The sequence below is a fragment of the Rhinoderma darwinii genome, chromosome 2 (assembly GCF_050947455.1).
Source record: "Rhinoderma darwinii isolate aRhiDar2 chromosome 2, aRhiDar2.hap1, whole genome shotgun sequence".
In the NCBI taxonomy this organism is placed as follows: Eukaryota; Metazoa; Chordata; class Amphibia; order Anura; family Rhinodermatidae; genus Rhinoderma; species Rhinoderma darwinii.
The window spans coordinates 266,973,757-267,001,232 of record NC_134688.1 but is presented as its reverse complement, the minus strand read 5'-3'; positions in this window follow the sequence as shown (position 1 = coordinate 267,001,232).

Genomic DNA, 27,476 nt, shown 5'->3' with positions numbered 1-27,476 from the left:
TGTCACACGTGACTTATCGTCACCTACTGAAGGCGTCTATAACAACCGAATTGAGTTTGCCTCAAGATACTTAGACATATAGCTACATTTCGATGGATTCTTACCATGATTGAGGATAGTATCATATCTACGTATATCCGATTGTGATTCTTTTTGATCAAATGCTGATTTCTATTTGTGCAGCAGAGGCGACTGACTGCGGAGCAAGCGCAGTAGCGCTTTAGGATCGTAACTGGAACCTGGAGTATGGTGACCTTCCCTCCTTCGTTTTTCTATCACAACAACAGTGACTGATATATTATTGTTGATGATGTACTAAAGATGTATTATATGTTGCATTTTTTATACTTTTTTGAAGATTATATAACTAATTGAAGAAATGCTTCACCTGGGAGACTGGGTTCACGATTTTCACTGGTTGGAGCGGACCATGTGATTTTTTTGTATTCACCTATTTATAACGATGTTTTTAGACATGATGTTAGGCTTGACAAAGACCCATCACTCACTATGGGTCGAAACGTTGCCTGTCGTTTGTGGATGTCTTGACAATAAAACCACTTTGATGATTTGAAGACGTGTGCTGTTGTCCTACTACTTTTTTGAATATCCACAGGATATGTCATAAATGTCAGATAAATGCAGGTCCCATCTCTGGGACCCGCATCTATCTCTAGCACGGGGCCCCGTTCTATCTTACCCGGCTCCGCCGTCGTTCGGCCACTGCCTGGTTAGGTATTCGAGTTACGCAAACAGTGTAACTCACTGAGCTACGCAGTTTCCGTAACTCCCATAAAACTGAATAGTAGTTACGGAAACAGCATAGCATGCTACGCTGCTTCTGTAACTGCCATTCACTACTATGGGAGTTACGGAAACAGCGTAGCTCAGCGAGCTACGCTGTTTCCGTAATTCATCCATGTATTGCAGTGTATCGTACCAGCGATCTAATGATTGCTGGTTCAAGTCCCCTAGGGGAACTAATAAAATGTGTAAAAAAAAAAGTTAGATAAATTTTCAGGAGCGTAAAAAAAATTTTCAAGTAATAAAAAAACACCTTTTCCCATTTTTCCCCAAGCACAATGTAAAAATAAAAAAATAATAAAACAATTGGTATCGCTGCAACAAAACCTATAGCTTGGAGTCTGACACACGAGAAATGAATTAAAACAGTGAAAGTTTATTGAATCAATTAAAATAAACACATATATAAAAACATAGAGATGATGACCACAAGAAAAAATGGACAACCAGAGCAAATGACGCAGATAGCGGCACTGTATGGACAGACTAGGCACAACTATGTCAAATGACATTACATGTCAAAAAGTAAATGTGCAAGCAGCAAACTGTCTATCAATACAAAGTACTGGGTGATAAATGCAATAACAATGTGTTCATTTTGAACTTACTCTATATAGTATAACTGGGACAACAGCCCATTGGTGATTACAGAGAATAGCCAAAAGTGTATGCACATCATAATGAAGATACTATTGCATTATATGAGGATGTCTCTTACTCATCTCCAGGTTTAGATGTCTGGTGTCCACCCCGATGCGCGTTTCGGCCTGGAAGCCTTCGTCTGGGGGTCTAATTGGTATCGCTGCGTCCGTAAAAGTCTGAAACTACAATATAGCATTATTTACAAATTATTTTTTTTAACCAATAGTTTGTTTTTTTTGTAAAAGAAGTAAAATATGATTTTTTTTCCTATTTTCTGTTGTGTAAAACCTGGGTGCGTCTTATAGCCAGGTGCGTCTTTTAGTGCGAAAAATACGATAGTTTTAATACGCACTTGTGATATATATAATAAGGTGGCATATAGATGTAGCAAAGTTGAAGACATTCTTAGCAAACTAAATTTATCTTTAGACAAGCAGGTCCCATGTTTACTGAATTACGACATACTCCCCAGGGCTCTACAGTGGGAAAAAAAAACTTGTTTATAGGGCTGTAATCCCAGTTTGTGGGAATTCAAAATACGTAATACATCCTTACTTAACCTTTTAGTTCTCAGTAGGAACATTTTTCAGTTTTCAAATCGGATCTTTATTTCCATATCAGTAATTTACAAAGACATAAGTATTGCCCTCAATTTATATTTTCCACTTTTTTTTCTCCCTCCCCAACAAAAAAAAACTATAAAATTCCCTCTTCCAACCCTACATCTCGCCTCATCAGACCATTTTGATTATATCATTTGAACTTACATGGCTTTCATGTTTTAAGAAGCTTATTTTTAGAATTATATCTTATTGCTTCTATACTTTCACTCAAAATGACATGCCATCTGCTCTTTTCCCTTTCTAATATTAGCCTGTCATTTCTCCAAATTTGTGTCAAATGTACTCTTGCCTCTGCAAGGATGCACTGAGCCAATTCTTCTTCTTCTTTACTTATATCTCCCAACAGGAAAGTCAAAGTGCACAATCATATTCTTATTTAGCACTTTATCAGCTTTTGTTGTTTTGTTTTTTTCTCACCGTTCCTTTACTATCTTGCACTCCCACCACATATGTACCTTGTGCCCCTTTTTTTCCCCACATTCTTTAGAGCAATGCCTATAAAATTGTGAGGCGAGATGCCCCAATTTCTGGTTAAGGAACATAACTAAGTTTTGTGCTTATTTTAATGTTCTACTAAGTTCAGGAGACAAATTTTTTAGATAACTTGAAGTTTTAAACATGTTCTGGCTGGTGAGATACCAGTAGAATGAGAAGCTCTGCTCTAAAGCATCTATCACATCTAGTCTGCATCTTACTTATTCCGGTGTCAAATATGCTCTATGAAAAAGTTTTAATGATATTTCTGTCAATGTTGATTGTCTACCTCCCTTACCACTTATTTAAAGGGAACCTGTCACGTAGTACATGCTGTCTGATCTGTAGATAGTATGTTATAGGGCAGAAGGAGCTGAGAAGAATGATATATTGTGGGAAAACGTTAAAGGCTATGTACACATTTTGAAATATATTTTTTTCTTTTAATAAAAATTGTGTATCAGTGTGTTTGGTGCAACTTTATAAATACATTTTATTAAAAATTATTTTTACTTTTTGAGATACAGCTGCTTTGTATCCTCTATACAGGGAGCTGTATCTAGCACTGAAACCTGAACTTAGATGTGATCAGTAACAGCTCAATCCTGCGTGTCAGGACCCGCTGACACTGAACCCGTCAGTGCTGCTGAGCTTACGGATACAGGTTTGTGCGCTAGATGCAGCTGCTCTGTATACAGGATAAAAAGCAGATGTATCTCAAAAAGTAAAAATAACTCTTAAGGATCTGCCAGGCACAGCTTCTGTATCCACACCCATAGATAATCAGTCTGCACCTGCTTCTATGTCTGTGAGACTGACTCCATCTTCCACCACTCAGGATGGCAGGCTTAGGAGTGGGAGAGCCTATCACAGCCTGGCCAGACGGAGCTAGCTCCCGCCCTCTGTCTATTTATACCTGCCTTTCCTGTTCCTCCTTGCTTGTGATTCTTCTCGTTTTGTTTCCTGGCCCTGCTGCAGCTTCTTGAACCATTTGACCCTGCTTCATATTGACCCTGGCTTACTGACTACTCCTACTGCTCTGCGTTTGGCACCTCGTACACTCCTGTTTTGACTCGACTTGTTCACTACTCTCCTGCACTGCGTTTGGTACCTCGTACACTCCTGTTTTGACTCGGCTTGTTAACTACTCTCCTGCTCTGCGTTTGGTACCTCGTATACTCCTGGTTTGACTCGGCTCGTTCACCACTCTTGTTGCTCGCGGTGTTGCCGTGGGCAACTGCCCCTTTTCCCTTGCTTCTGTGTACCCTTGTCTGTTTGTCTGTCGTGCACTTATTGAGCGTAGGGACCGTCGCCCAGTTGTACCCCGTCGCCTAGGGCGGGTCGTTGCAAGTAGGCAGGGACTGAGTGGCGGGTAGATTAGGGCTCACTTGTCTGTTTCCTTACCCCCATCATTACAATAACTTTTAATAAAATACACAGATAGAATATTGGGCTGACTCAACCATTATTTGACAGGAAGAGTGTGCATACATAAATAGTTGTCAATCACTGATTAGGACCGCCCACTGGACGCTTAAGCCTAGAGTGAGCAGGGATTTATATCAGTATATTACAGGTTACATAGTACAGCTGAAATAAGATATATGTCCATCAAGTTCAACCAAATGGTGGAAGAAATGTTATTCTGAATCTTTTCCCACAAAGCTATATATCAATCTGCTCAGCTCTTCCTGCCCCATGACATACTGCGTACAGATTAGACAGCATTTACCGCATGACAGGTTCCCTTTAAACTTATGCATTTACCTAGGTCTTCCTCCTACTTTAACATAGCCTCTGTTTTTTCCTCTTTCCCTTAATTGAGCTTACAATATACCCAACTAATTGCCCCCCTTTTTTAAATGGCCAAATCAAGTATAATATTACAAAATGGGATTTTATTTCTTGCTTCTTCAAATAACTCACTTTAAAATTAGACGTTGTCTGGTAAAAGCAAAAAATATATATACCGGCACTCCAGACACCATAAAAGGGACTAAAATTAGCAAAAGGTATTTACACCGCGTTCCAAATTATTATGCAAATGTTATTTTTCGCTGATTTTCCTAAATAGTCGATGCAAATGACAGTCAGTATAATCTTCAAGCCATCAACCGTTGGAGTATAATGCAAATTTTATTGAACAAATCTCCTAATGATAACAGATTTTTTTTTAGAAGTAAAAAAACTCAAAATGCACTGTTTCACATTATTATGCAAAACAGAGATTAAAACATTTTAAAGGTTGTAAAGAGAACTAAAATGGTAATTTCTTGAATTTGCAGCATCAGGAGGTCATATTTACAGAAATCAAAAGCTCTTTCAATAAAAAAAAACTTAGCAGGCCAAGTTACATGTTAACAGGACCCCTTCTTTGATATCACCTTCACAATTCTTGCTTCCATTGAATTTGTGAGTATTTTGACAATTTCTGCTTGAATATATTTGCAGGATGTCAGAATAGCCTCCCAGAGCTTCTGTTTTGATGTGAACTGCCTCCCACCCTCATAGATATTTTGCTTGAGGATGCTCCAAAGGTTCTCAATAGGGTTGAGGTCAGGGGAACATGGGGGCCACACCATGAGTTTCTCTCCTTTTATGCCCATAGCAGCCAATGACACAGAGGTATTCTTTGCAGCATGAGATGGTGCATTGTCATGCATGAAGATAATTTTGCTACGGAAGGCACGTTTCTTCTTTTTGTACCACGGAAGAAAGTGGTCAGTCATAAACTCTACGTACTTTGCAAAGGTCATTTTCACACCGTCAGGGACCCTAAAGGGGCCAACCAGCTCTCTCCCCATGATTCCAGCCCAAAACATGACTCCGCCACGTCCTTGCTGACGTCGCAGCCTTGTTGGGACATGGTGGCTATTAGTCTTCATGTATTTCTGAGCCCAATGCAACCGTTTCTGCTTGTGAGAATTGTTTAGGGATGGCCGAATAATAGCTTTATGCACACTTGCAAACCTCTGGAGGATCCTACACCTTGAGGTTCGCGGGACTCCAGAGGCACCAGCGGCTTCAAATACCCGTTTGCTGCTTCACAATGGCATTTTAGCAGCTGCTCTCCTAATCCTATTAATTTGTCTGGCAGAAACCTTCCTCATTATGCTTTTATCTGAACGAACCCGTCTGTGCTTTGAATCAGCCACAAATCTTTTCACAGTACGATGATCACGCTTAAGTTTTCTTGAAATATCCAATGTTTTCATACCTTGTCCACGGTATTGCACTATTTCACGCTTTTCGGCTGCAGAGAGATCCTTTTTCTTTCCCATATTGCTTGAAACCTGTGGCCTGCTTAATAATGTGGAACGTCCTTCTTAAGTAGTTTTCCTTTGATTGGGCATACCTGGCAAACTAATTATCACAGGTGTCTGAGATTGATTACAATGATCCAAAGACCCCTAAGACACAATACCATCCATGAGTTTAATTGAAAAACTAATAATTAAATGTTTATGACACTTAAATCCAATGTGCAGAATAATTTGGAACACGGTGTATATAGATGTAATATATACAAAAGATTGACCAATGTAGATACAAAAAAATAAAAACACTAAATAAAATAAAAACAAGATAGCAGCGCTTATAAAATAGCATAAGTATCCTAGTCCAGGAAATAATATTAACCGCAGGGCACTTGCATAATAATAATGTTATCTAAAAGCAACCGAATGAATTCTCAAACTGACAGCCACTAGATTGAATATTAGCTGGTTAATGACCACACTATTGCAGATGTTTCCACATAGACATGGATGTATAAAAATGCATTGAACCAAACAGGTAGGGTATTTGCAGATAATATTTAGCACATTAGTGCTTCTCACCACTTCTGGAGAGCTGCTAGGTGATATAACGTCAGCTGGATATTGGGCCAACACAGTGCTTAATGGTACAATGGAACACTGTGTTTTACGTGATATAGAGTAATGAGACTACACTGTATGATCTATGGGACTCCATGACTCCCGCTCACTGGTACTGTCGTAGGACTAGGATGGTAAGATAATTGCACCTTGACACAGTTACGCAATGCAAGCTTCGGGACGCCAGATCTCCCGCTTAGCTGTTATTTTGCTGACACTTGGCAATAGCTCTGGCCGCTTTGTTGATCTTGAATTCTTTGCCGGGTATACGACACGTCACTTGTGACGTGGTGAATATCGGCTTGTTCTGCTTCACAGCTCGTAACACGCATGCGCTGTCACTGCTGTTCTCGCGGCCCCTGCTGTTCTCGAGATAACAGCAGGGGCCGCGCATGCGCATTACAACAGAACAAGCCGATATACAACACGTCACAAGTGACGTGTCGTATACCTGGAAAATAATTGAAGATCAACAAAGCGGCCAGAGCCAGTGCAGAGAGTGACGTCACCCATCAAGTTCCCCACGGCAGGACCTGGAAACGGGGCCACTTTGGAAAATGTAAGTCTATTACAAATGTATTTACATTTATAAATTACAAGCATTAACACAAAGTCATTAAATCTTGGACAACCCCTTTAATAAAACCAAAGACTTCTAAGTCGGAGAGAAGACCATTTTACTTTTTGGACTGAAGTAAAAATCAAGCCCTTGGGATTGCTATTATGAAATACCCTGAGGTGATTAGATAATGTATGTTTCTCAAATCCAATCTTAATATTGGTATTGTGTTTTGCTACCCTTTTTTTTTTGAACATTGTATTAGATAAATCACATCTTCACTTTCACATGTGAGGACCTCATTTGTTTCCACTCAAATGGATTAGTTCTCGATCTCACTATCTAAGTTTTTTAAGGAAATTCATACATTTGCAGTTAGAGAAAGTCCCACATCTGTGGAAACCTTTAATTCCCATCCAATATTGTACCTGTGTGTTGGTTGCTCGCTTGCTAACTGTGGGTGCCACTTTCAATCCCAAATCAGGAGCTTTTGTGCAGGGGCGTAGCTAGGGGGGGGGCAAGCGGGGCATGTGCCCCGGGCGCAGTTCAGAGGGGGGCGCCAGCGCCACCTCCTCCTGCACTATAATTGTACCTGTGTCGCAAGGACACAGGAACAATTAGAAGCAATGAATGACCGGGCACGTTCCGTGCCCGGCCATTCAGCGCCTTTCCAAGAATGAAGCGACTGGTACCTTTTGTACCAGTGACGCTTCCGTCGATGAAAGGCGCTGACTGACTGACAGGGAAAGTCATCCTGCCCAGCCAATCAGCGCCTTTCATAGACGCTGTGTTCAACCCCCTGGAGACCTGCGCAGAAGAGAGCAGGTCTCCATGGCTGCCGGACAGCGTGGGAGCGGGAATAAGGTGAGTTTGAAAATTATTATTTTTTAAATTGTAATAGAAGTGTGGCTGTATCTGCGGGGGGGACTTTGTCTACACGGGGGACTTTATCTACGGGGGGTGTCTATCTACAGGGGGACTATATCTACAGGGCTGGGCTATATGCAGGGGGACTATATCTACAGGGCTGGGCTATATACAGGGGGACTATATCTACAGGGCTGGGCTATATACAGGGGGACTATATCTGCTGGGCTATATACAGGGGGACTATATCTATAGGGGGACTATATCTACAGGGGGACTATATCTACAGGGGGGCTATATACAGGGGGGCTATATACAGGGGGACTATATCTACAGGGCTGGGCTATATACAGGGGGACTATATCTGCTGGGCTATATACAGGGGGACTATATCTACAGGGGGACTATATCTACAGGGGGGCTATATACAGGGGGACTATATCTACAGGGGGGCTATATACTGGAGTGGGCTGTCTATAGAGCACCATATACAGGGGTGGGCTATATAGTATATAGCCCCCTGTAGATATAGCCCACCCCTGTATATGGTGCTCCATAGAGAGCCCACCCCAGTATATAGCCCCCCTGTAGATATAGTCACCATGTATATAGCCCAGCCCTGTAGATATAGCCCAGCCCTGTATATAGCCCACCCCTGTATATAGCCCCCCTATGTATAGCCCACCCCTGTAGATATAGCCCCCCTGTGTATAGCCCCTCTCTGTAGACATAGCCCCCCTGTGTATAGCCCACCCCTGTAGATATAGCCCCCCTGTGTATATCCCAGCCCTGTGTATATCCCAGCCCTGTGTATATCCCAGCCCTGTGTATAGCCCAGCCCTGTAGATATAGCCCAGCCCTGTAGATAAGGTCCCCCTGTAGATATGGTCCCCCTGTAGATATGGTCCCCCTGTAGATATGGTCCCCCTGTAGATAGCCCACCCCTGTATATAGTCCCCCTGTAGATATAGCCCACCCCTGTATATAGTCCCCCTGTATATAGTATCCCACAAATAGCTCCCCCTATAGTGCTCCACAGAAAGCCCACCCCTGTATATAGCCCCCTTGTACATGAAGTCCACCCCTGTATATAGTGCTCCACAGATAGCCCACCCTTGTATATAGTATATACAGGGGTGGGCTATCTGTGGAGCACTATATACAGGCGTGGACTATCTAGTGGAGCACTATATACAGGGGTGGACTATATGTACAAGGAGGGGCTATATACAGGGGTGGGCTATCTGTGAAACACTATATACAGGGGTGGACTATATGTGGAGCACTATATACAGAGGGGGCTACATACATGGTTGGGCTATCTGTAGAGCTCTATATACAGGGGTGGGCTATATCTACAGGGGGCGTTATTTGTGGGACACTATATACAGGGGTGGTCTATATGGGGGCACTATCTACGGGGGCTCTATGGCAGGCACTATCTACAGGGGGCTCTATGGCAGGCACTATCTACAGGGGGCTCTATGGCAGGCACTATCTACAGGGGGCTCTATGGCAGGCACTATCTACAGGGGGCACAGTGTGTGTGTGTGTGGGACACGGTGTATGGTGCTATTATAATTAGAGTTGCAGTGTTTGGCGCTATTATATTTAGGGGCGTAGTGTGTGGTATAATGATAACTTTATATTTATTTATAGGTGCAGAAATGTTGGAAAAGTGAGAAGCTGAAGACATGTGAGCGGCAAACTGCAGAAATGGACCGGGAGAAGTCATTATAGAGGTCTGGACCAAATGGAGAAAAAGAACTAGAATCTGAGACGTCACCGGTGAGTCACTTAATGTAAATGTTCACTCTACCACTAATCAGCACTGTAGTCACTGTATGATCTGCAGCGAGATGATGGGTGGTATGATTATGATAGGATTTATTTTTTGTGAAACGGCATCTCCCAGCATATCCTTACCATTGATCGGGCCATGCTGGGAGCTGTAGTTTTACGCCGTACAAACCTATACGGCAGGGGTTGCACTAAATTGAGCTGTATTTGTTCTGGGGCTGTATATATGTACCGAGCTTGGTTCTGGTGTTGTGTATAGAACCATATTGCTTGTGAAATGTACAAATAATTTTATGCTCGCGTTACATAAAAAGAAATGACACGTCGATTGGTAGAGAAAACAAACACGGCGAGGGGGAAGGAGATGTCGGGAAAGAGGTTGGGGGGGGGGGCGCCAAACTGAATCTTTGCCCCGGGTGCTGGAGAACCTTGCTACGCCTCTGTTTTGTGTATACAATGGGTGGAATCTGCGCTAATATTGGCCTGCATAAACTTTAACGCTATTGCCAAGTGTCAGCAACACAACAGCTGTGTGGGGGATACAGCGTCATGCAGCTTGAATTGCACAACTGTGCCAAGGTGCAGTAATCTTACCATCCAAGTCCTACTATACAGTCCTGGCCAAAAGTTTTTAGACTGACACAAATTTTGGTCTTCAAAAAGTTTGCTGCTTTAGTTTTTATAGTAACAATTTGCATTAACTCTAGATTATTATGAAGAGTGATCAGATAAATTGAAATTAATTGTAAAGTAATTCCTTGCCATGAAAATCAACTTAATCACAAAAAAAAATTTCCATTGCATTTGAGCCTAGCCACAAAGTGACCTGCTAACATAATTTCAGTGATCTTCTCGTTAGCTCATGAGACAGTGTTAATGGGTACAAGGCAGCTGATATCACTCTGTCATGCTGATTGAATTATCAGAGTAGACTGGATGCTTTAAAATGGGGATGGTGCTTGAAATCATTGTCTTCTTAATCATGGTTACCTCCAAGCAGAGGCGTAGCTAGGTTCTCCTGCACCCGGGGCAAAGATTCAGATTGGTGGCCCCCCCCCCATTTATTTACCGACATCTCCTTCCCCCTCGCCATGTTTTCTTTCCCTACCAATCAATGATGTGTAATTTTTTTTTTCACAATTTTTTTAATGTAACTCGAGTATAAAAGCATTTCTACATTTTACAAGCAATGTAGTTCTTTAATGTAATTAACATAAAGATAAATTAAAAGAAAATAAATTAAAGAGGCCACACACAGCCCCCTGTAGATAGCGTCACACACAGCCCCCCTTGTAGATAATGCCACACACAGCCCGCTGCCCCTTTGTAAATAGCGCCACACTCCCCCCCTTGTAAATAGTGCCACATTCCCCCCCCCTTTAAATAGCGCCACACTCCCCCCCCCTTGTAAATAGCGCCACACTCCCCCCCCCCCTTGTACTTAGCGCCACACTGTGAACAGACCGGTGAGCGGTAGCCTACCGCTACCACTCTCCGCTCTGCCTGGTGTGACTTACCGGAGAAGCCGAGGAGGTCATTTGGCGCAGGCAGCGACAGAGTTCCTTCTGACTAGGGTTGGTGACAGCCAGGGCCGGCCTTAGCTTGGATGGCGCCCTGTGCGGGACTCTCCCCTGCACAAACCAAAAATTAACCACATATATGGACACGCTGGAACATATATACTGTACATACATAAAGATAAATATTTAGACATACAGGCAAATATACATACACACATCTGGAATATATACATACAGGTAAATATATAGACGTACAGACACATATACGCACACACACCGGCAGATAAATACACAAACCGGAACATATACAAATACATAAAAGGCACAAATATACAAGCACAAAGACACATTCACAAACAGACCCATATATACCCACACAGGCACATATGTACACAGCACAGATAATGTAGTAGGTTACCTGCAGTCCTATGTAACAGCACAGATAACACAGTGATAACTCTCTGAGTACAGATAATGTAGTAGCTGTTACCTGCAGTCCTATGTAGCAACACAGATAACACAGTGTAACTCTCTGAGTACAGATAATGTAGTAGTGTTACCTGCAGTCCTATGTAACACCACAGATAACAGTGATAACTCTCTGCAGTGGCGTAACTACCGCTATAGCAGCCGTAGCGGCTGCTACGGGGCCCGCGGCATGAGGGGACCCATGTCGCCCGCCGGCACCGGCCCCCAACATGGCCGGAGGCTCCGCTAGCTGCCGCTATGGCTGCTACAGCGCGACGCCACTGAACACTACGGTAGAGCAGGGAGGTATCTCCCCGCTCTGCCATTAAACGGGGCTGTATGGCGCTATCTACAGGGGGGCTGTATGGCGTTATCTACAGGGGGCTGGGGGCTGTATGGCATTATCTACAGGGGGCTGTATGGTGCTATCTACAGGGGGGCTGTATGGTGTTATCTACAGGGGGCTGGGGGCTGTATGGCGTTATCTACAGGGGGGCTGTATGGCGCTATCTACAGGGGGGCTGTATGGCGTTATCTACAAGGGAGGGTTGTGTGACACCCAGGGGAGGGGGGCCCCAGTCAAAAGTTTGCTATGGGGCCCAGTCTTTCCTAGTTACACCCCTGACTCTCTGAGTACAGATAATGTAGATGTTATCTGCAGTCCTATGTAACACCACAGATAACACAGTGTTAACTCTCTGATTACAGATAATGTAGTAGCTGTTGCCTGCAGTCCTATGTGACATCACAGATAACACAGTGATAACTCTCTGAGTACAGATAATGTAGTAGATGTAAGAGACAAACACATGCAGAGACACAGACAGACAGAGACACACACACTGTAACATATACACATACAAACACAGAGACACACACTGTATTCACACTACACACACACACACACACACACACTGTAACATATACACATACAAACACAGAGACACACACTGTATACACACTACACACACAGACACTCACCATGTCTCCTTGCTGACAGCATCACAGGTCAGGACGGGCTTTGGGCGGAGCTTCCTCTCTGCTTCTCGGGATGTATAACAGCAGAGCTGGAAGGCTGCAGCACGGGAGTGGACCTGTCCCCTGACCTGAGTCTCATCTGACCTCATGTCACTGACGTGAGGTCAGGTGACAAGTCAGGTGACTGGACTGGTGCACTCCCTGGCCGTCACAGACCCCATTCAGAACGCCGTAATTTCCTGGCTCTTCCTAAAGCTGCAGCAGGTGTCCGACATACGGGGCGCCTGTCAGCAGCGATCAGCTGCTCTTCGGCGCCCCCCCTTCCCTACCACCGGGTTGCGCCCGGGGAACATGCCCCGCCTGCCCCCCCTAGCTACGCCCCTGCCTCCAAGCAGCCATGTGCAGTCAACATTGCTTTGCATCAAAAGGGCTTTACAGGCAAGGACATTGCTGCTTGTAAGATTGCCCCTAAATCAACCATTTACTGGATCATAAAGAACTTCAAGGAGAGAGGTTCTATTGCTGTGAAGAAGGCTTCAAGGCACCCAAGAAAGTCCAGCAAGTGCCGGGAACGACTCTTAGGGTATGTTCACACGACAGCGTCCGTAACGGCTGAAATTACGGTCATGAACAATGCTTTTTCCAGCATGACGGAGCACCATGTCACAAGGCAAAAGTTATAACTAATTGGCTTTGTGAACAAAACATTGACATTTTGGGACCATGGCCAGGAAACTCCTCAGATCTCAAGCCCATTGAGAACCTGTGGTCAATCCTCAAAAAGATGGTGGACAAACAAAAACACATAAATTGTGATAAATTCCAAGCATTGATTAGGCAAGAATGCGTTGACATCCGTCACGATTTGGCCCAGAAACTCATATCCAGCATGCCGGGGCGAATTGCAGAAGTATTTAAAAAGAAGAGTCAACACTGTAAATATTGAGTCTTTGCATAAACTTCATGAATTTGACCATAAGAGTTTAAAAATGTATGAAATGCTTATAATTGTACTTCAGTATACCATAGAAACATCTGACTAAAAGATCTAAAAATACTGAAGCAGCAAATGTTTTGAAAAACAAAATTTGTGTCAGTCTCAAAACATTTGGCCAGGACTGTAGTACTATTAAGCAGGGGATTTGGCATCCAAGAGATGGTATAGTATAGTCTCACTGCTCCATATCACGTATAACATGATTGTACCATCAAGCACTGTGTCAGCCAAATATCCAGAGTATGTTGTATCACCTTGCAGCTCTCCAGAAGTGGTGAGAAGCGCTAATGTGCTAAATATTATCTGGACATAGTCTTACTGTTTGGGTCATTATACATCCATGTATATGTGGAAACATCTGCCATAGTGCAGCCATTTACCAGCTAATATTCAATCTAGTGACTGTCAGTTTGAGAAGTTAGACTGTTACTTCTAGTTATCACTATTATACGGCAAGGGCCCTGCAGTGAACATTATTTCCTGGACTAGAATACTTACGCTATTTTATAAATGCTGCTATGTTTTTTTTTATTTAAACTTATTTAGTGTTTTTACGTTTAGGTTTTTACACATGACTACCTCTTTGAAGGTGCAAAGTATTTTTTATTGTGACACAAACAATAATTAAGATAAAAAAAAGAAAACTGTGCATAAGTATTGCCCCATTAAAGTCAAAACTTTGTGGTGCCACCTTTTGCTGCAATTACAGAGACAAGTCTCTTGGGGTATATCTCTATAAGCTTGGCACTTCTAGACACTGGGACTTTTGCCCATTCTTCCAGGCAAATGCTCCAACTCTTTCAATTAAGATGGGTTTGCGTTGGTTATTTTGTCAAGTCCATTATATAAAATCATATTTAAAATCCATTTTAATTCCAGGTTGTATTGCAGCAAAACAGGAATACCACCAAGGGGGTGAATGCTTTTGCAAGGCACTGTATATATTGACATCGGTCTATTGTTTGTATACATTACATAGATATAAATACCTTTTTATTATTTATTTTGTTTGTTTTTATCAGATTTCTATTATTTCCCTAGGATACAGGAAATCAGCAGCAAACTATTCACCGCACGCACTATGCGCTACTTCCTTCCATCTGCCGTCTCTAATACTGTCTATATGTTTGCAAAAAGATTGGACAATGGGAGTCACTGGAGTACCGACAGTACCGGGACTGCAGTATTAGACTATACATAAAGTTAACAATTTTAATCTAGACCATCTGCAAAGTTGCTTGTTTCTAAATTTACTACGTTTGTCCACTTCGGACAATTCATTTTTGTTAGAAGGGTCCACCGACAATAAGCTGATTACAAGGTGTCTAACTGCAGGGACCCTAAGGGATCAGCTATCGGGAAACTGGCAGCAAGTATTTAATTCCCCTGCAGACCATATCAGGGGAAATATGGCCTTGCAGAGTTCCCATTGAAATAATTGAGCTCTTCATGTAACGCAAGAGACATTCTCTGTAGCTGCTCTCTGGACTGGATAATAGGTGACGGTCCTGAACAGGGGAGTCTACGCTATTAAAGGAAATGTATCACCTATATTCACTAATTAAAACCAGATAGTGAAACATAATATTTTTTTCAAATCTGTTTTTATTTTCTGATTGTAGATTTATTTATTTTTATTCTGTTTTCTGTATATTATAATAGGGGATTGCCATCTTGCCTGAGAAGCTGCTGTGCTCTGTTAACAGTATTCAGAGATATTCTTTACAGCAGCCACATGGATCATAGGAACTGGAGACTAGAGACAATTTATTGACTTCTATGTGAGAGTGTTGTAGACATGCTCTGTGACCTGTGCAGAGTTCACTGTAGAGGGAGAGAATGGGAGCTGTGTTCATCACCTGTTGCCAATGGTTTCTCCTGCGTTATCTGGCTACAGCTGTATAACAGATGTTACGTTTCATTGTAATCCTGCCTGTGATGATAATGAAATGTCTGATGAGACGTGATCTTGACAATACAGGAAGTGTGAGCCTACTATGAGACTTAGTGGCCAAAGCGAAAACGACAGATTTTCAAATAGATGACATGAAAAAAAAAATTACCAAATCATCAAAAATTAAAAGAAAAACAGTCCGAAACAAAACAAGCCGAAAAATGGCTGAATTTCAATGGGAAAAACGCGTGTTTAATGTGTTTAGTCCCGTAGAAAGGAGCATAAAAAAACGCCCCATAAAAAGAAGTGCATGTCACTTCTTGAGCCGTTTTTGATTGAGTCAATAAAGAAACAGCTCCAAAAACGGCCGCAAAAACACATCAAAAAACTCTTGATGCTTAAAAAATGGCTGAAAATTAGAGGCTGTTTTCCCTTGAAAACAGCTCCATATTTTACAGCCATTTTTCATTTAGCGTGTAGACATACCCTAAAACTTGATTTAAACAATGGGTCATTTTCTGATTACACATTCCCTTTAACTCAGGATCCCCTACTATGCTATTTCAAAATAGGTTTTCTAAACTAGATAACTCTTGAGCTTTGAAAATTATTTAAATAGTATAATTGTAAAACTTAAAGTGTGTAAAGTGTAAACCCGAAAAAAAAAAAGTAATTACATATTTGGCTAAAATATTATTTATACCGCACAGTTAACAACATATAATGTCGAAAACAAAAAAACAATGGCGGAATTGCTATTTTTTTTTCCCATTAATCCCTCCTAAAATATTTATAAAAGTTAGTCAATAAGTTACCCCATCATAGTACCATTAAAACATAGAACTTATACAAGTCCTCATAAGGCAATGTGTATGGAAAAATAAAAAAATGGCTCTCGGAAAGTGAATTAAAAGAATAAAATTGATGCTTCCTGAAAGCCAAAAGGCTGCGTTCTAATGTGGTTACCGTTTTATGTCTACGGTTCCAATGTACACAGTGTTTTTCTATTATACAGACAATTTCTAAGCTGTTTTCAGAGAAAAAGGCCTCTGATTTTCTGCTATTTTTGAAGCTGAAAACGTTTTTTTGAGGAGTTTTTCTTGTTGTTTTTGGAGCTGTTTTTCCATTGACAAAATGAAAAACAGCTCCAAAAACAATTCAAGATGTGACATGCTCCTTCTTTTTACGGTGCTTTTTATCCGCGCTCTTTTTGAAAACGGCGGCATAAAAAAATGCCCTGTCTGAACGAAGCGCCGTTTTTCCCATTGAATTAAATGGGCAGATGTTTGTTGGCGTTTAGCTACTACTTTGGCAGGCATATTTTGGGCCGTTTACGCCCCGAAATATGGCTGAAAACACAGCGTGTGAACATACCCTTCTTTTTACGAGGCGTTTTTTTAATTCAGCAGCGTAAAAATAAGCCTCATGTGAAGAGCACTGTGTATTTCCTATAGAATTCAATGGGAAGCTGTTTGTCGGCATTGTGCTAGTGGTTTTCCAGGTGTATTTCAGGGCGTTTATATGTGAACATACCCTTAGATGCATTGGAGCATTTAAAAGAAAAATCACTTTTTAATAAGGTTGAGGCTGTGGGAACTCGCGACTAAAAGGATATGTTTCCACTAAAGTCTATGGGCAAATCATCAAATACAGCGGGAGCTTTTCCCAGTGTATTCACCAACAGTATACCACAAACTAGTTTGACTTTTGATACACAAACTACAACTGATGGCCTAGTCCTGCAAAATAAACCTAAGTTTACCCTGCTGAATGTTATTGCTGCTATACTTGATGGGGAATTGGTTATGGATGTTCTAGCAGTGAAAGATTTCAGCCTAATCGGTTCTGACTGGATTACACAAACTGTACGTCCTCTCACAAAGGCTAGTGACAAGAGCAGTTAAGAGATTTTTGTAAGTTTAATGGAGCATAAGCAGGAGCTGAGTCATATCATTGTGACAGATTCTCACACATTTCATTAAATATATAGAAAGTCACAATTTACTTTTTAAATAACTAAAAAATGTTGTGTAAATTGACTGTTTTATGAATGTAGTTCTTAAGGACTATGGAAATCTTTGACACAGAGTAAATTTGAGGCAGAAAAATCTAAGGTGGAGTCTCCCTGTAAAAAAGAAGCATTTTTAAGCTGTTTTTTCAAATACAGGAAATATTTGAGGCTTTTTGGAGCCTTTTCTGTTTTGTAGCACGGTGACACATTCACTTTAATGGAAAACCTCAAGGCGGAATACTCGCTGATCCTCAAAGAAGTGACAAGGCACTTTTGAAAACTGGGCTGAAAATTCTGCTTCAAATTAACAACAGGGCGGTTTTCCATTGAAATGAATAGGACACTTCTTGTAGGCATTTTTTACACAGATTTAAGCACATTTCGCGCCGGAATGTGCTTATAAAAACTTCATGTGAACAAGGCCTTGGTGGTTACCTCTAGTTTAAAAAGTTGCACTAACTTTAAGGCTGCAATCTACATTCCTCCATTCGTTTTCAGACCACCTGATATGCAGTTTGAAACTTGCTCCTAGTTTCAGACTTTTCTTATGTGAGCATGTCCCTCCCAGAAATACATACCAGATGTGAGATCTGTTTGTCCAGGATGCTGCTGCCTTTACTAGCTCTCATTTCATAGCACAGCTTCATTCCTGTACTGTTTCCTCCTACAGCCTCTTCTCTCTTGTGCTGACAGAAACTGATGCTGAGGAGTGTGTGATTTCCTCCACAATCCCCCTGCAAACTTCTGTGGTTTCCCTTCTTACTTTCTATACTGATAGCCTGTTGGATTTCCTCTTTGTTCGCCTGTGCTTTCCTCCCTATATACTCTCTGATACAGTTCAGCCTGCGTAATCTGCCTTCCATGAAACTTGGAAGCTGCCTACATACCCCTCAAATAATGATAGCAATGATAAGGACACAGGTAAAGAGAATATTTTTCTTGGGTTGTTTGTATTGGGCTGCTTATCAGGGCGGCATCCCCCAGTAAGACCAGTTATAGCAGCCATTTGCTTTTTTAAGTGATTTTATCATGTTTTGTGTAGTACTTATTTTCAATAAATGTATATGTTTTATCATATTTTCAGTGTCTATAGACTTTTTGCCATTTACATACGCGTGTGTATGTGTGTTGTCTGTCCCTATTTACTGTTGTAAGCACTTGGTTCAAATTATTTGATGCTGCAATTCGGACGCTGGTAAACGTCTTCGTCATGGAGTCAATAAATGGCCTAATTAGGCACAGAGGGGGAAATGGATGCGCTACTCTTCATCTCACTCCTTTTCTGGCAATCCCCATCCCAAATTTCACAATGAGAGAGCACGTATGCTTTCTGATTGATAAAGACGTTTATAACATGAACAAACAACCATATTATCTACTTCAACGTGTCCAGGAACTGCAATTCATGGTCAGAACAAACCATCATGAACTGCAGTGCCGGGATATGACTGTTCAACTCCAAAAAAAACAGGTCTAGAGACAATCTGTCTCCCTCCCAGATAACAAAAATGTCATCAATAAATCTCCATCAGCAGCGGAGATTACAGTTGGAGATCGTTTATCATGGAGGTTCGTTCACCACACACCAGCTAACACACGACCAGGATGAAGACTCCATTTTTTTCCTTTCTTCTGCCTGTTATCTAAGATAGCTTTCGTTTTTATTATATATCTGTAACATTTGATGAGATAATATGGGTTTGAAAGGAGTTGTTATAAGAGCCTACAAGTAGTTTTTTACAAGTCATTTGTTTATTACGCTGTACATCTGTCTGTTTTATAGGATATGTGTCACGAGCGTTCCCTTTAACTATATTTTGTTCACTTCTGTGATTTAGCTTTTGTAGGGCATTTAACATAGAATATGACTTGATTGTTGACAATATGAGTATATGTAAAGCTTCAAACTAGTCCATACATTGAGATATGAGTTGGTGCTCTTTCCCCTATCAACTCATTGGGGATTTGTAAACATGTGACCTTTGGTTGCGTGGTTAAGGCATCCCTGATCATAATATTGGATTGAAATGTGGATAATATACTTGAGCTACATGTTGCGGGATTGATTAAATTGTGAATTTGATACATACCTGATTAGATGACCTCGCCGATCTGTTCAGTTGGAAGTGGATGAGGCTTGACTCGCTGTGTCTACTGTGCCTCGGCGATTCTAGGATTGTGGAGCATGCACAATGGAATCCTGTGATCGGTGCTGGGAGCTGTAGTGTGGTGAACTCCTCTTCTCCTTTTTCGTTCAGCGAAATAATGATTGAAACATATACAGCAATGGTTTTATTGAATATGTATTGTATGTCGGTTTTGTACACGTTTCACTATTATGTAACAAGTTTATTGATGTTAATCAAACAAATGTATAATTCACCTGGGAGACACTGATCACGATTTTCACAGGTTGAAATGTACCACGTGACTACTTGTATTTACCTACTTAAGGTGATGCTTTTAGATATGATGTTAGGCTTGAAAAAGACCCCTCACTCCCTATGGGTTGAAACGTTGCCTGTTTGCCACTTTTGTAGTTGAAAGGCGCTGATTGATGGGGCAAGTCATTCTGCCATGCCAATCAGCGTCTTTCAACGTTGCGCCACTTGTTCAGCCCCAGCAGACCTGCTCAGAAGAGAGCAGATCTGCATTGCCACAGGACGGCGTAGGAACGGGATCATATGAGTATGTAAAGTTTTTTATTTTTTTTCTACTAAAACTGTGAGTGGCATTATCTACAGTGGGAGCCAATATGTGGGGATGTGGAGCACTATATACAGGGGGAGCTTTATGTAGGGCTCTATCTACAGGGGTGGGCTATATTTGGGACACTATATACAGGGGGGCTATATGTAGGGCTCTATCTACAGGGGTGGGCTATATGTGGGACACTATATACAAGGGTGGGCTATATTTGGTACACTATATACAGGGGTGGGCTATATTTTGGACACTATCTATAGGGGGAGCTATATGTAGGGCACTATCTATATGGGTGGGCTATATGTGGGACACTATATACATGGGTGGGTTACCTGTGGGGCACTATTTACAGGGGGGCTATATGTAGGGCACTGTCTACAGGGGTGGGCTATATGGGAGGCACTATCTACAGAGGTGGGCTATCTGTGGAACACTATCTATAGGGGAAGCTATATGTAGGGCAGCACGGTGGCTCAGTGGTTATCACTATTGACTTGCAGCTCTGGAGTCCATATGTGGGCACTATCTACAGAGGCTCTATGGGGGTCACTATCTACAGGGGGCTATGGGAGCACTATTTACAGGGGGCACGGTGTGTGTGTGTGTGTGTGTGTGTGTGTGGGAGTGTGTATGGTACTATTATAATCAGGGACACAGTGTATGGCGCTATTATAGTTAGAGGGGCAGTGTATGGCGCTATTATATTTAAAGGTGTTGAGAATTTTATCTTTGTTTTTAGGTGCAGAAATGTTTTAAAAGTGAGAAGCTGAAGACATCTGAGCGGAAAACTACAAAAATGGGTCATGGCCGGGAGAAATCCATCATAGAGGTCTGGACCAGAGGGTGAATAGAAGAGAAAAAGTACTAGAATCTGAGACGTCACCGGTGAGTCACTTAAAGGACAGGTGTCGCGGAAAAAATTGAAAAAATATTTTTTTATATAAATTTGCTATTAGTGTGTTATTAAAATACATTTTATTTATTTGTGTTTTTGTGCTTTACTTTTACTTCACTATGGGGGCTGCCATTTTTTTTTAATCTCTGTATGTGTCGATTAACGACACATACAGAGATGGAATACGGCACATACATCCCCATAGAGAATGCGAACGGGAGCCGTTCCATTCACTATGGTGTACGCCGTCTGTGTGGGAACGGCGCATGCGACATTCGGCGCCATTTTCATGTGGACCGGAAGCCGCGGGCGGACAGTAAGATGACTACTTCCGGTCGCGGCTTCCGGACATATGTTCAGAAGCAAGGACTAGGAGCGGACGGAGCAGATGCAGCGGCAGGAGCAGGTAAGTTATGTTTGTGTATGTTCATGTTTTACTGTGTGATTACCACTGTATGTAAGCCTACTACACTGTGCATTCGCTCAAAAAATGGCGGCACACAGTGTAGGAGGTTTGAACATTCAACCCCCTCCTTTCTCCTGGCTCTAGCCAGGATAAAGGAGGGGGATTAATTGAGCACACTAGAGCGAGTGTGTCTACTCCAATTTTACAGCATAAAGCAACGACGTTGCTTTACCACATGCCAATGCTGCAATTTTGGGAATTGCTCCCTCTAGTGACCAGCACATGGAAATGTTATAAATTTAAATCTAATTTATAATATTTACTGACTTGTGAAAAAATTAAAAAAATTAGAACAATGTGTAATCATGCATATACTAACTGTTTAACTAAAAAAAAAAATTCTAGCGACACATTCCCTTTAATGTAAATGTTTATTCTGCCTCTAATCAGCACTGCAGTCACTGTATGATCTGCAGCGGGATGATGGGTGGTATGATTATTTTTTTTGTGTGTGAAACAGCATCTCCCAGCATAACCTTACCATTGTTCGGGCCATGCTGGGAGCTGTAGTTTTATGCCATACAAACCTATATGGTAGGGGTTGCACTAAATTGAGCTGTATTTGTTCTGGTGCTGTATATATGTACTGAGCTTTGTTCTGGGGCTGTATATATGTACTGAGCTTGGTTCTGGTGCTGTATTTATGTACTGAAGTTGTTCTGGTGCTGTATATATGTATTGAGCTTGGCTCTAGTGTCGTATATATGTATGAACTTGGTTCTAGTGCTGTATATATGCACAAGCTTGGTTCTAGTGCTCTATATATGCATGAGCTTGGTTCTGGTGCTGTATATATCTACTGAGCTTGGTTGTGGTACTGTATATATGTACTGATCTTTGTTCTGGTACTGTATATATGTATAAGCTTGGTTCTGGTGCTGTAGATATGTACTGAGCTTGGTTCTAGTGCTGTAATTATGTAGGATATGTTTATAATAACAAAATTGCAGGTCAGATGGAAGTGTTTTCCATTCATTGTATATTTAATGGGAACCTGTCTGGTAGTTTTAACCCCTTGAACCGCCGCCATGCTGAAATACATGACCTGATAATATTTCCAAACATATGTTTTTTGCAGATACAGCAAAATCTATAAAATCTAATTTTAAAACGGCGCACACTATATGCTAATTACTCATTAAAGGGTCATGGGGCGGTGTCGCTATCCTGAAGAGTCACATAGTCCTGCCTCCAAACCCACCTTTCCATGTTTGATTGACATCCCCCTGGCTGATACAACTTTCTCGGATGCGCCATTGCCTTGTACTACTTGGGGGGATGTGTGGCACTATACACAAGGGGGAGTTGTGTTGCACTATGCACATGGGGGAGCTGTGTGGCACTATATACAAGGGGTTGTGTGACACTACTAAGGGGGGGCTGTATGGCATTATCTACTAGGGGGGCTGTATGGCACTATTTACAAGAGGAGGGCTGTGGTACAATCTACAGGGGTCTGTGTGTGGCGCAATCTACAGGGGTCTGTGTGTAAAACTATCTACTAAGGGGGGCTGTGTGGCACTTTATACAAAGGGGCTTTATGGCGATATCTACAGTGGGGGCTGTATGGCACTATCTACAAGTGGGATGTGACACTGTCTACAGGCGGGGCTGTATAGCGCAGTCTACAGGTGGGCTATATGGCACAATCTACAGGGGGTACTATCTATAAGGGGGCTGCGTGTGGCACCTGGGGGCCCCAGTCAAGAGTTTGCTATGGGGCTCAGTCATACCTAGTTATGCCACTGACAACAACCACCTGGCTTAACAAGGGTTCAACTGTCTGGCTGCGTGGAGGTACATTAGATTCATATGATCGGTATAGATGGTCACTAGAAAAACTTCCAACAATTGCCTCCACTTTTCTAAAGCGAGCTTGATTGCAAGGAGCTCTATATTCCTAATCCTTCTTATGAAAATCTTTTGGAAAAGAACCCAAAGGGATGAATCTTGCCTATACTAGGAGAAAGGGCAATTTGGTTTTAGGTTGGGTGAGAATCGGGGCAGATTAGAAGGCCTTCTTTAACTGGTCAAAAGCTTGAATGGCCTTTGGTGTCCAATGCTTAGGATTAGTGGGTTTTCAAGATAGTGCCATAAAAGGCTCAGCCAGAAAGGAGAATCCTTTGATGAACCACCGATAATAATTGACAATTCCAAGAAATCATCAGGTGGATTTCCACCTGTGTGATTGCGGCCAGTCTTGGATAGCCTGAACTTTCGCAGAGTCCATCTGGAGCCCACTAGCGGACAGGATATAAGATTAGATTGGAATAGAGGTTTGCTCGAAGAGGCATTTTTCGAGCTTGCAGAAGAGGTGGTTTACTCTCAGTCGGGATGAGATTTGTTGGACCTGCTCCCAACGAGTCGGTAATAAATCGGAGAAGATGGAGATATCATCAAGTTATACAATGACTCGGGGAATAGCTTGGATGGCAGCCTAATAAGGCGCATTAGGCCCTGAGCTACTATATATAATCCTGTACTGCCATCCTGCTCACAAATAATAAATCAGCTAATTTTGGTGTCTGAAAGTCACACAGCTCTCTTACCCACATATCTGGGCTCACATCTGCTGCAGTATTCTGGAGTCTTGACTTTTCTGTTAACAGGCTCCAGCACCTGCCCTGTTGGGACTGCCAACATCTTCCTGCCAGAGCTCACTTGACCTTGCTGACAGCTCCAAACCGCTGCCTCACATCAGTGATCACCAGCCTTGGAGTGCCATCCTCTATGCTCAAATCCCTTGCTAGTGCATAGCGCCAAGAGAAGGACACTGCCTGACAACTGAACCTTGCCTCGGAGCAGCCGCCATAATCACCAGAGACGCGTCCCAGACCCTACACTGAAGCCTGCCACACATGCAGAACTCTGTCTCATTGGAGGAGCGACTTTGCAGCCATTACTATATCTCCTCTATTATCCGATGAGTCACCTCAGGCACTACACACTCCTAAGAGCACAGGGGAGAAGCACTCATCAGCTTCAGCAGATTGGGGTACAGCTGCCAGTTATCTAGCAGCCCGCACCCAATTTCTACCCCATACCAGCTGCACAGAACGGCCCCACAGCAAAGAAATCCCTTGGGCTACTACCTCCACTCCCTAAGGCCTGATCACTTGTCACAGCATACGTAAACTCTGGCAGTGCATAAAAAGCTACCACCAGGTTTGCATATACACTACCACTTGTAGCGCTTATAAAATACCACCAGCAGGGCAAATAAACTGCCACCAACAGCGCATATATAAATTGCCACTAGTAGTGCATTTAAATTGCCACCAGCACGGCATAAAAACTTCTACCAGCAGTACATGGGAGCTTTCCATTGGTAATCCTACTGTAACGTCCGTGGTCGCTGACCACGAACTCCTTCCATGCAGTCGACGCCCTTCTCTCCAGAGATGTCTGCACATACGGCCGTCCTGTTCCACAGTGACCACCAGGGTGCGTTCGCGAGCTCAGTCCAGACTGGTGGGAGATTGAGCTGATTGCTCCCAGAGCACCCTGCGCTATTAGAAGGGCTGTGCCCCTCCCTGCAATGCCTGAGCGTTGTTTGTCATATCCAAAGTTTGTCTATGCAAATGGTCTCCTAGTGTTTTCCAGTTCCCAGTGTTCCCCGTACATGTATTTGTATCCCGTGCTATCCTGGTCAAGTGTCGTGCTGAGCTGTAGTCATGCTGTGCTGTATTCCACGCCTGTCCTGCTACTCCATGTCTGACGTCTACCTGCTGCCTAGTCCCAGCCGAGACTGCCTTGCTACTGTCCGAGCTGCCACAGGTACACTATGCGAACTATAGACTGTGACCTGCGCCCTGTTGGCCAGCTGCCATACTGTCAAGGCGGTATGGCCCAGTGGGTCCACGAACCCAACGTGACACCTACAGACTGGATACGAACTGAGTTGGCTAATTCCCTCCTTAGAGACTGTGACCTATACTTCTTTACAGAAATACTACCAGCTGCATCTAACTATCTTCCCATTTGCTTGAAGCAGGGCCTTATTATTCCACCAGACATCAGTTGACACTGCAATCAACCAGCCGAGAGAAACTTTTATCAGGATGTATCTCAGGACAGCCCCAGAACCTCAAGGTGTACCACACCTAAACCCAGAGAGACCAGAGAGATGCAACAAACCCCTCTGGTAGAGGGAAAATAGGAGGAGAAGGGAAAACCCACCTTAAAACGAGTGTCTCACCAACTAATTTAAACGATTACTGCCAGTAAAACCTCCCTTACTGGGAAGATAGAAGAAATCAAAATAGACGTTGACGTTCTGCACCAAGACATGCAGTCACTACGTGGCCGCTTAACAGACATGGAATCATGTGTGCCCCAATGGCAAGAGGCAAGAACAGCTCCATTACCCTCAGCAGTGACAATTTGACAAGGTACAGTAAGTTGACACATGGTAGCAAAAAGCTAACAATCTGGAAAACTAGCTATACCATAACAATGCACAGATCATTTGTCTCCCAGAGTATTCAGAAGGACAATACCCAGAACATTTAATTGAAAAGCGACTAAAACCACTTTGGGTGACGAATTCTTCTTTTATGTTTGTGGTCGAACACGTCCATTGAGTCCCGGCCAAACCTTCACCTCCAGGGTTTCCCCGTGACCATTATTTGCACGTTTATTGAACTGAAAAGACAATGACACATCACTACGTTTGGCAAGACAAGAAAGTTCTCTAAAATATGCAACAGTTACTAAATTTCCTGGCTTTTCAACTTAACTTCAGAGGAAAGGGGCACATTTCACTGAAGTCAAACAGAACTTCAAAGACAGAGGAATCCCCTACACCATGGTACACACTGCCAACGTACAATTTGTTAATGAGGGCTCTGTCTTCTGCACTAACCTATCGGAGGCAAAAGAGTGTCTTCAACTCCACCCTTCACCAAGGAGAGCATTAACAGATGTTTACAAAAAAATTTCCAGAGTCCCTCATTTAATTTCTGCCTTCGGATTTACCGGATCTGTTTATAATGGGGTCCATATTAAAAAACAGGTACTCACTTATGTCATTCCTTACAGTTTAGAAGATCATGGTTGAGTCAGTTTTCCACCTTACCATACACTACTAGCAGGTAACCCTTAATTCATATTCACCTAGAATGACTATGTTACTCTCTACTATAGTTAAACGTTTAGCTTGGGGCGTTGACGGCCCCTTTAGTTACTGTTAACATTTTACTGTGAATGGAACTTTTATATACCTCGTTTGGATCAACTGGACAGTGACAAGAGTCAAAGATAGTGTAAGGATAAGAGTACCTGGATAGAAGACTTGGCAGATACTTGACTTGGCTTACACTCTAATTGGTAGGCACTTGACTTGGAAGACACTTGACGTGGCAGACACTTGACGTGGCAGACACTTGAGTTGGATGTAGTGTAGACGTCTGAACCCACGGACCGGCATGGGCACCGGGTACAGATGGTGAACTCGACTCTGACACTAGAGATCACACTGGAACTAAACACAATTACTGGATATGGGAAACGGAATACAGGATACAGCTAAGGAACCATTTGCAGAACAAACATGGGTAGACACAACAACTCACAGGCAAGGAGGAAGTGGGTGGGGTCCTTTGTAAAGACCAGGGTGAATTGGGATTGGGCAGGGCCAATTTTACTGGTGCGCGTGCTGGCCCTTTAAGACCGGGAACGAGCGCGCGAGTGCACCCCAGAGGAAACAGTGGAGAGATGCAGTCGCGTGTGTGCCGGCGTGTCCCGAGAGGTAAACGCAGCAAGCTCTGAGTGTGTTGCGGCTGCCGGCGAGTAGGGGATGCCAGCGGTCAGCGACCGCGGGCATTACACCTAGACAAATGGCCATTCCTTTTTGCATGACTATGCAGGTTTGCCTTTAGTCCAAAATTTTGGAA